Source organism: Arachis stenosperma, chromosome 9 (genome assembly GCF_014773155.1).
Source record: "Arachis stenosperma cultivar V10309 chromosome 9, arast.V10309.gnm1.PFL2, whole genome shotgun sequence".
Taxonomy (NCBI): domain Eukaryota; kingdom Viridiplantae; phylum Streptophyta; class Magnoliopsida; order Fabales; family Fabaceae; genus Arachis; species Arachis stenosperma.
In genome coordinates this window covers 63,126,501-63,134,518 of record NC_080385.1, presented here as the reverse complement: position 1 = coordinate 63,134,518, position 8,018 = coordinate 63,126,501, and the positions used below count along the sequence as shown (strand labels likewise).

Here is an 8,018-nt window from a genome sequence, read left to right as displayed (position 1 = left end):
CATGACGAAGTCGGCCCGACAAAGCTACAAAAAAGTAACCCATAAAAAGAGACCTGACACAGTTCAAATAAATTGGATTACTAGAAATAACTTAAGCGGACCGAGATGAAGAAGTCGGCCTAAGCTAATTCCAAGCGACAGAGTTATAAAAGCGAATCCATGAAAAGAAGATCCGGCGAGGTCCAATCAAAAATGGATTGCTAAACTCAAAGAAGGGTGGACGAGGGAACCGACCAACAGAAGGCATGCGCTAGAAGAGACAGAACTCGACCTGAAAGGCCACGACCTTTCCGAAATCAATTTGCAAGTGTTCTATGAGAATACTAAAAAGAATAAGTCAAAACAAGCCAGCCTCAAAGGTCACTTCGGTTAAAGCAGCAAATAGACAATCACAAAGGTAATCCAAAGAGGTCGGACAACAAGGTTCCAACACTCTAAAGATTCCCAGAAGTGCCAAAAGACTGCAAGCAAACATATCATGAGAAAACAAAGCTACTATAAATCAAGTCTCAGAAGGCCAACCGAAAATCGGCCTTAAGAGTCAAAAAAGCATTTTTGTTTTTCCTAAATAGAAGTTGCTAAAAGAAGCAACCAAGTAGTATCAAAGCCACATCAGGGCACAGTTACAAAATAGAAGTTCAAAAACCCATAAGTCGGGCCATTAAAGGATACAAAAACAAAACAGAAACTACAAAGAATGTAAAGATTCTTCAGTGGCGGCATCTCGGGGCGAAGGAGGACGGGTCGCAAGTGGAACAACATCAACGGTTCCATCCGTCTGGTTCAAGATCTGAACATCAGGGTCCAACTCGGGATAGCCGACCTCAGTAGTAGGAGTTGAAGAAGCCGGGGCAGCAAAGGCTTTGGCAGATGGCACAGGAAGAGGATCTACATCTACATCATCATCATCCAAACTATTAGGGACAATCATACCATCTACTACAATGTTGTCCAAGCTGAATAGGGTGAGGTCGAGGTCGGGCATAAGAACTCAAACCTGGGCCTTCAAATTCTCATAAGCAGCATTCACACTGCCTACAAGATGGCCCTGGAGCTTAGTGTAGTCAGCCTGAACAGAGTCCAACCTCTCCCTGAGCTCTACCAGCTCACCATAAGTTAATAGAGAGCTATCCTTATGCTTATGTGCCATCTCCTCAGCCAAGTTCGCAGAAGCCACTGCAGCAGTAGCTCAAGTCTTCTCACCTCCAACTCTTTCTCCAGCTTTGCCACCTTTTTCTTAAGCTCTTCCTTCAGACCCTTGATTCTATTGAATTTCGACTTGGCCTCCTCCATAAATGACTTTTTGCATGAATCGGAATATCCTGAGCAGTTTGAAATAAAGCTGCACCCATATGTGCCATCTTCATATTACTCTGGGTGATGAAATCCAGGTGGTGAAGAATGGACACATCGTTCATAGGAAGTCGGCCATAAGGGGCGATTTGATGGTCAACAAACCCCACAGCATCAAAGTCGGGGGATCAAGGTCAAAAGGCTCAATAGTCTTTTGTTTCTTCGGTAGAGGACCAGTAGTGGGAGAAGAGGTAGCAGCAGAAGTCTGGGGAGGATAAACTAAATGCACCTGAGGAGTAGGGATCACCCTCCTCGGCCCAAAAGCACCCGAGGTCGGCTTCTTAGGGAGAACCTGAGAGGATCCCTCCCCAGCAGCCTTAGTCGAGATGTTCTAGGCAGCTATAGCTTTCCTCGCCTTCTTAAAGGCCTTCATGGAATCATTATTTTTAACCATCTCTGAAAAAAGCAAAGTAAAAAACCAAGTTACAAAACTGGAAGAAAAATAAACAAAAGCAAGTAAAAGCAAAAGAGAAGTCGACCACTACCCAGCTCAGCTCGAAAAAAGGAGGGATCCCCTAAGAATCTCTTTGTGTCGAGATGGGGGGGGTTGCCCCCAAATCTCCTCCAACACACTTACAAAAGCCTACTCAACCTCATTAAGCATCTCCCACGAATATCTAGATACTACAACATTCTTTTGCCAACATAAGGGGAAGGTAGGTTCATTATTTGACTCCAAGAAAAAAGGTCGAGCTCCTTCAACAGCTCGGACCTTGAAGTAATAATTCTTAAAATCCCTGAAGGACTCATCATACATGGAAAACACTTTCTTTCCTTGGGCAGATCTGAAAGACACCCATGAAGCTTTCTTTTTGGTAGAAATCCTGGGTTTGGTCAAAACGAAGAGGTAAAAAAAGAGAGTTTGAGAATGCTTAACATCCAATTCTTGGCACAACAGCTAAAAAATCTTAATAAAGCCCCAGGAGTTCGGATGGAGCTGGGACGGAGCTACATTACATGACCACAAAAAATTGGTCTCGAAAGAGGTAAAAGGAAGGGTGATGTTCAGTTGGTTAAAAAAGTAATCATAGGCATAAAAGAAGGGGCGTTCCCCTTGGGTCAGAGAAGGAAAGCAAACCCTCTCATCGGAATCAGGCGCTACTAGGTCGTAGTTCTTCTCCTGATCCCTACTACTACAAATCTGGTGATATTTTCTAAGCTCCACATAATACTCAGAATTTACAACAGAAACACACAACAGCACAAGGGACTCTAGTGATGAGCGGATAATTTATACGCTTTTTGGCATTGTTTTTATATAGTTTTTAGTATATTTTATTTACTTTTTAGTATATTTTTATTAGTTTTTAAGTAAAATTCACATTTCTGGACTTTACTATGAGTTTGTATATTTTTTAGTGATTTCAGGTACTTTCTAGCTGAAATTGAGAGACCTGAGCAAAAATCTGATTCAGAGGCTGACAAAGGACTGCAGATGCTGTTGGTTTCTGACCTCCCTGCACTCGAAATGGCATATTTGGAGCTACAGAAGTCTAAATGGCAAGCTCCCAACTGCGTTGGAAAGTAGACATCCAGGGCTTTCCAGCAATATATAATAGTCTATACTTTATCCGAGTTTAGATGATGCAAACTGGCGTTTAACGCCAGCTTTCTGCCCTATTCTGGCGATAAACGCCAGAAGCAAGTTGCAAAGTAGAGTCAAACGCCAGAAACAAGTTACAAACTGGCGTTCAACTCGAAGGAAGACCTCTACATGTGAAAGCTTCAATGCTCAGTCCAAGCACACACCAAGTGGGCCCGGAAGTATATTTCTGCATCATTTACTCATTTCTGTATCCCTAGTAACTAGTCTAGTATAAATAGGACTTTTTGCTATTGTATTTTCATCTTGGTATCTATATTTGATCAGTTTATGCAATCTTAGACATTGGCGGCTGGCCTCACGGCCATTCCTGGACCTCTATCACTTATGTACTTTCAACGGTGGAGTTTCTACACAACATAGATTAAGGGTGTGGAGCTCTACTGTTCCTCGAGTATTAATGCAATTACTACTATTTTCTATTCAATTCATGCTTATTCTCATTCTAAGATATTCATTCGTAGTTCAACCTGATGAGTGTGATGATCCGTGACACTCATCACCATTCTCACTTATGAACACATTCCTGACAAATACTTCCGTTCTACCTGCGAAAGCTAGAGTGTGTATCTATTGGATTCCTGGTCCACGACGCATGGTTGCCTCTCTTGACAACAGAGCCTTCCATTCCATGAGACCAGAGTCTTCGTGGTATAAGCTAGAATCCACTGGCAGCATTCTTGAGATCCGGAAAGTCTAAACCTTGTCTGTGGTATTCCGAGTAGGATCTGGGATGGGATGACTGTGACGAGCTTCAAACTCGCGACTGTAGGGCGTGGTGACAAACGCAAAAGGATAGTAAATCCTATTCCTACACGATCGAGAACCAACAGCTGATTAGCCATGCGGGAAACCGTAGAGGACCTTTTTCACTAAGAGGATGGGAAGTAGCCATTGACAACGTGACGCCCTACATACAGCTTGCCATAGAAAGGAGTATGAAGGATTGGATGAAGGCAGTAGGAAAGCAGTGATTCAAGAGGGATAAAGCATCTTCATACACTTATCTGAAATCCCACCAATGATTTACATAAGTATCTCTATCTTTATTTTACGTTCTATTTATCTTTTAATTATTAAAGCTCTATAACCATTTGAATATGCCTGACTGAGATTTACAAGGTGACCATAGCTTGCTTCAAGCCAACAATCTCCGTGGGATCGACCCTTACTCACGTAAGGTTTATTACTTGGACGACCCAGTGCACTTGCTGGTTAGTTGTGCGAAGTTGTTAAGAAGAGTGATATTACAATTGTGCGTACCAAGTTGTTGGCACCATTGAGATCACAATTTCGTGCACCAAGTTTTTGGCGCCATTGCTGGGGATTGTTCGAGTTTGGACAACTGACGGTTCATCTTGTTTCTCAAATTAGGTAATTTTCTGTTCAAAAAGTTTTAAAAAATCTTTCAAAATTTTTCTTCTTTTTCGTTTTTCCAAAAATAATTTTTGAAAAATCCAAAAATTTTTTATAAAATAAAAAAATAAAAAATATTTTGTGTTTCTTGTTTGAGTCTAATGTCAATTTTTAAGTTTGGTGTCAATTGCATGTTTTAAAAATTTGTGCATTTTTTGAAAATTTCATGCATTGCTTTCTTCATGATCTTCAAGTTGTTCTTGACAAGTCTTCTTGTTTGATCTTTACATTTTATTGTTTTGTGTCTTTTCTTGTTTTTCATATGCATTTTTGAATCCTTAGTGTCTAAGCATGAAAAATTTCTAAGTTTGGTGTCTTGCATGTTTTTCTTTTCTTAAAAATTTTTCAAAAATAAGTTCTTGATGTTCATCATGATCTTCAAAGTGTTCTTGGTGTTCATCTTGACATTCAAAGTGTTCTTGCATGTATCATGTGTTTTGATTCATAATTTTTATGTTTTGAGTCATTTAGTTATTTTTCTCTCTCATTAAAAATTCAAAAAAATAAAAAATATATTTTCCTTATTTCTCTCATAAATTTCGAAATCTTTGGGTTGACTTAGTCAAAAATTTTCAAAATAAGTTGTTTCTTGTTATTTAAGTCAAGATTTCAATTTCAAAAATCCTATCTTTTCGAAATTTTTTTCAAAAATAAAATCTTTTCATTTTTTATTATTTTTAAAAATTTTAAAAAATTAGTTTTCAAAATCTTTTTCTTAATTTTATTTCATAATTTTCGAAAACTTTACTAACAATTAATGTGATTAATTCAAAAATTTGAAGTTTGTTACTTTCTTGTTAAGAAAAGTTCAATCTTTAAATTCTAGAATCATATCTTTTAGTTTCTTGTTAGTCAAGTAATCAATTTTAATTTTAAAAATAAAATCTTTTTAATTTCCTTGTCAAATCTTTTTCAAAATATATTTTCAATCATATCTCTTTAATCATATCTTTTTCAAAAATTTGATTTCTAACTTTTTCAAATCTTTTTCAACTAACTAATTGACTTTTTGTTTGTTTTACTATTTTTTATCTTTTTCAAAACCACCTAACTAATTTTCTCTCTCCCATTCTCGAAAATTCCTCACCCTTTTTTAAAATTCTTTTTAATTAACTAATTATTTTAAATTTTAATTTTATTATACTTCTTCCTTTACTTTCGAATTCTAACTAATAATTAAAATAAAAACAAAAATATTTTTCTTCTCTTTTCTTCTAATTTTCGAATTCCCTCTATCTCTCATCTTTTCCTATTTATTTATTCATTTACTAACACTTCTCTTCATCTCAAAATTTGAACCCTCTCTTCTGCTCTGTGTTCAAAATTTTGTCTTCTCCTTCTTTTATTCTTTTCTTCTTCTACTCACATAAGGGAATCTCTATACTGTGACATAGAGGATTTCTCTTTTTTTCTGTTTTCTTCTTTTTCATATGAGCAGGAGAAAGGACAAGGACATTCTTGTTGAAGTAGATCCTGAACCTAAAAGGACTCTGAAGAAGAAGCTAAGAGAAGCTAAAGCTCAACAATCCAGATAGAGAAAACCTTACAGAGAATCTCGAAAAAGAAGGAGACATGGCCGAACCCAACAACAATGCAAGGAAGATGCTTGGTGACTTTACTACATCAAATTCCAACTTACATGGAAGAAGCATCTCAATCCCTTCCATTGGAGCAAACAATTTTGAGTTAAAGCATCAATTAGTTTCTCTGATGCAACAGAATTGTAAGTTTCATGGACTTCCATCAGAAGATCCTTTTCAGTTCTTAACTGAATTCTTGCAGATCTGTGATACTGTTAAGACCAATGGGGTTGATCCCGAGGTCTATAGGCTTTTGCTTTTCCCTTTTGTTGTAAGAGATAGAGCTAGAATATGGTTGGACTCTCAACCTAAAGATAGCCTGAACTCTTGGGATAAGCTAGTCATGACTTTCTTAGCCAAGTTCTTTCCTCCTCAAAAGCTGAGTAAGCTTAGAGTAGATGTTCAAACCTTCAGACAGAAAGAAGGTGAATCCCTTTATGAAGATTGGGAGAGATACAAGCAACTGACCAAAAAGTGTCCTTCTGACATGCTTTCAAAATGGACCATCCTGGATATATTCTATGATGGTCTGTCTGAATTGTCTAAGATGTCATTGGAGCACTCTGCAGGTGGGTGATAAACCCCGATTTTGTGGTTTATCTTGTGCTTATTATGGGGATTTTTATCAATATTTTTCACACATATTCACAAGAAATGCATGGTTTAGTGTTCACTTCCCAATGTTGCTCCATTGAAGAAAACATGCTTATTTTGCCTTAGAATTGCTATATTTTGATCCTCTTTATTGCCATTCGATGCCATGACGTATTTGTTTAGTGATTTCAGAATTAGTAGGGTAAGAATGGCCTAGAAGAGAGAAGGAAAGCATGCACAAAAGGAAGGAACATTAAGAATTGGATTTTGGGAATTGCAGCATCAGCGCGCACGCGCATATCACGCGCACACGTGGATGAAGATAGCTGGAATCAGCGCGCAAGGATGGACGCATCCGCGCAGGCCAAAGAATTTCCATCGACGCGCACGCGCAACTGGCGCGCTAGCGTCGATCGCAGAAGCAATCGGCGCGAGCACACGCATGACACGCACGCGTGGGAAGCTGCACGTGACCTCATTAAAAAAAATCGTGCCTGGTGATTTTTGAGGCTGAATGGGCCCAAATTCAAGCTGCTTATGCATGGAAAAGACCCAAGGATGCTAGAGAGAAAGAGGGGATCAATCATTTTGCACTAAAACACAATTTTTCTAGTTTTCTTAGGTTCTTTTGCTCTCTAAAGGAAGAAACCCTTGTTCTTCCCTAGATCTAGCTTTGGATTGATCTTCTTTGTTGATTCTGAATTGGGTTTTGTTAATTACCACTTTTGATTACTCAATTTGAATTTCCTAGTATATTTTCACTTAGATCTTGTGTTGATTTATGGACTTTTATCAATTGTCACTTTATACCCAATTTATGAATGTTATGAATCTTGAGTTGTTGATGTTTGATTGATGATTTTTATGTTTCATTGTATTGTTTGAACTCTTGTTAGTTGATAATTGTTAGTAGTTATTTGTTGATCTCAATTTAATTACCATTTGAACATGTCTTTTGTTAATGCTTACCAAGTGTTTGATGAATTGTTTACCTTGATTATGGAGTAGTTCTTTTTACTCTTGGCTTAGGCTAAGGGAATTGAGTAAGCCTGAGTCATTAGGTCTAATGGAATTGATGATTTCAGAGTCCTTAGTGGTCAATTTGATACCCATTAACACTATCCTACTACTAGGTTAATTAGTAGTGAGGTGCGGCCTTATGGGTTGATGTTGACCAAACCACTTCACGTACTTCAAGTTTGGAAGTAGACTGAGTGAGTTCGGCTCCTCATAATTGTCAGGATATGGTTGTTAGACAAAGATGGTGACCCCAATTCCCATGCCTAAGCAAGAGTTGCTTTTATCATTCATATTTGAAAACCAATTTCTAAATTGTCTTGTTTAGTTGTAGTTATTGTTTAGTCAAGAGTAGAATTAAATTGAATATGGTTTCCTTAGTTTGAATTCATTCACATCTTGCTTGTTATTTGAATTAGTTCATTACCTCTTTAAATTGCTTGTTTGTTAAGATT

The 8,018-nt window shown here is 37.7% G+C and overlaps 1 non-coding gene across 1 annotated transcript; it reads right to left on the bottom strand.

The window, feature by feature from the left end:
- Window positions 1–6,337: 6,337 nt before the first annotated feature.
- LOC130953243 (small nucleolar RNA R71) lies at window positions 6,338–6,445 on the bottom strand. Its single transcript, XR_009075414.1, has one exon. It is a non-coding gene; the product is annotated as a small nucleolar RNA R71 (small nucleolar RNA).
- Window positions 6,446–8,018: the final 1,573 nt, after the last annotated feature.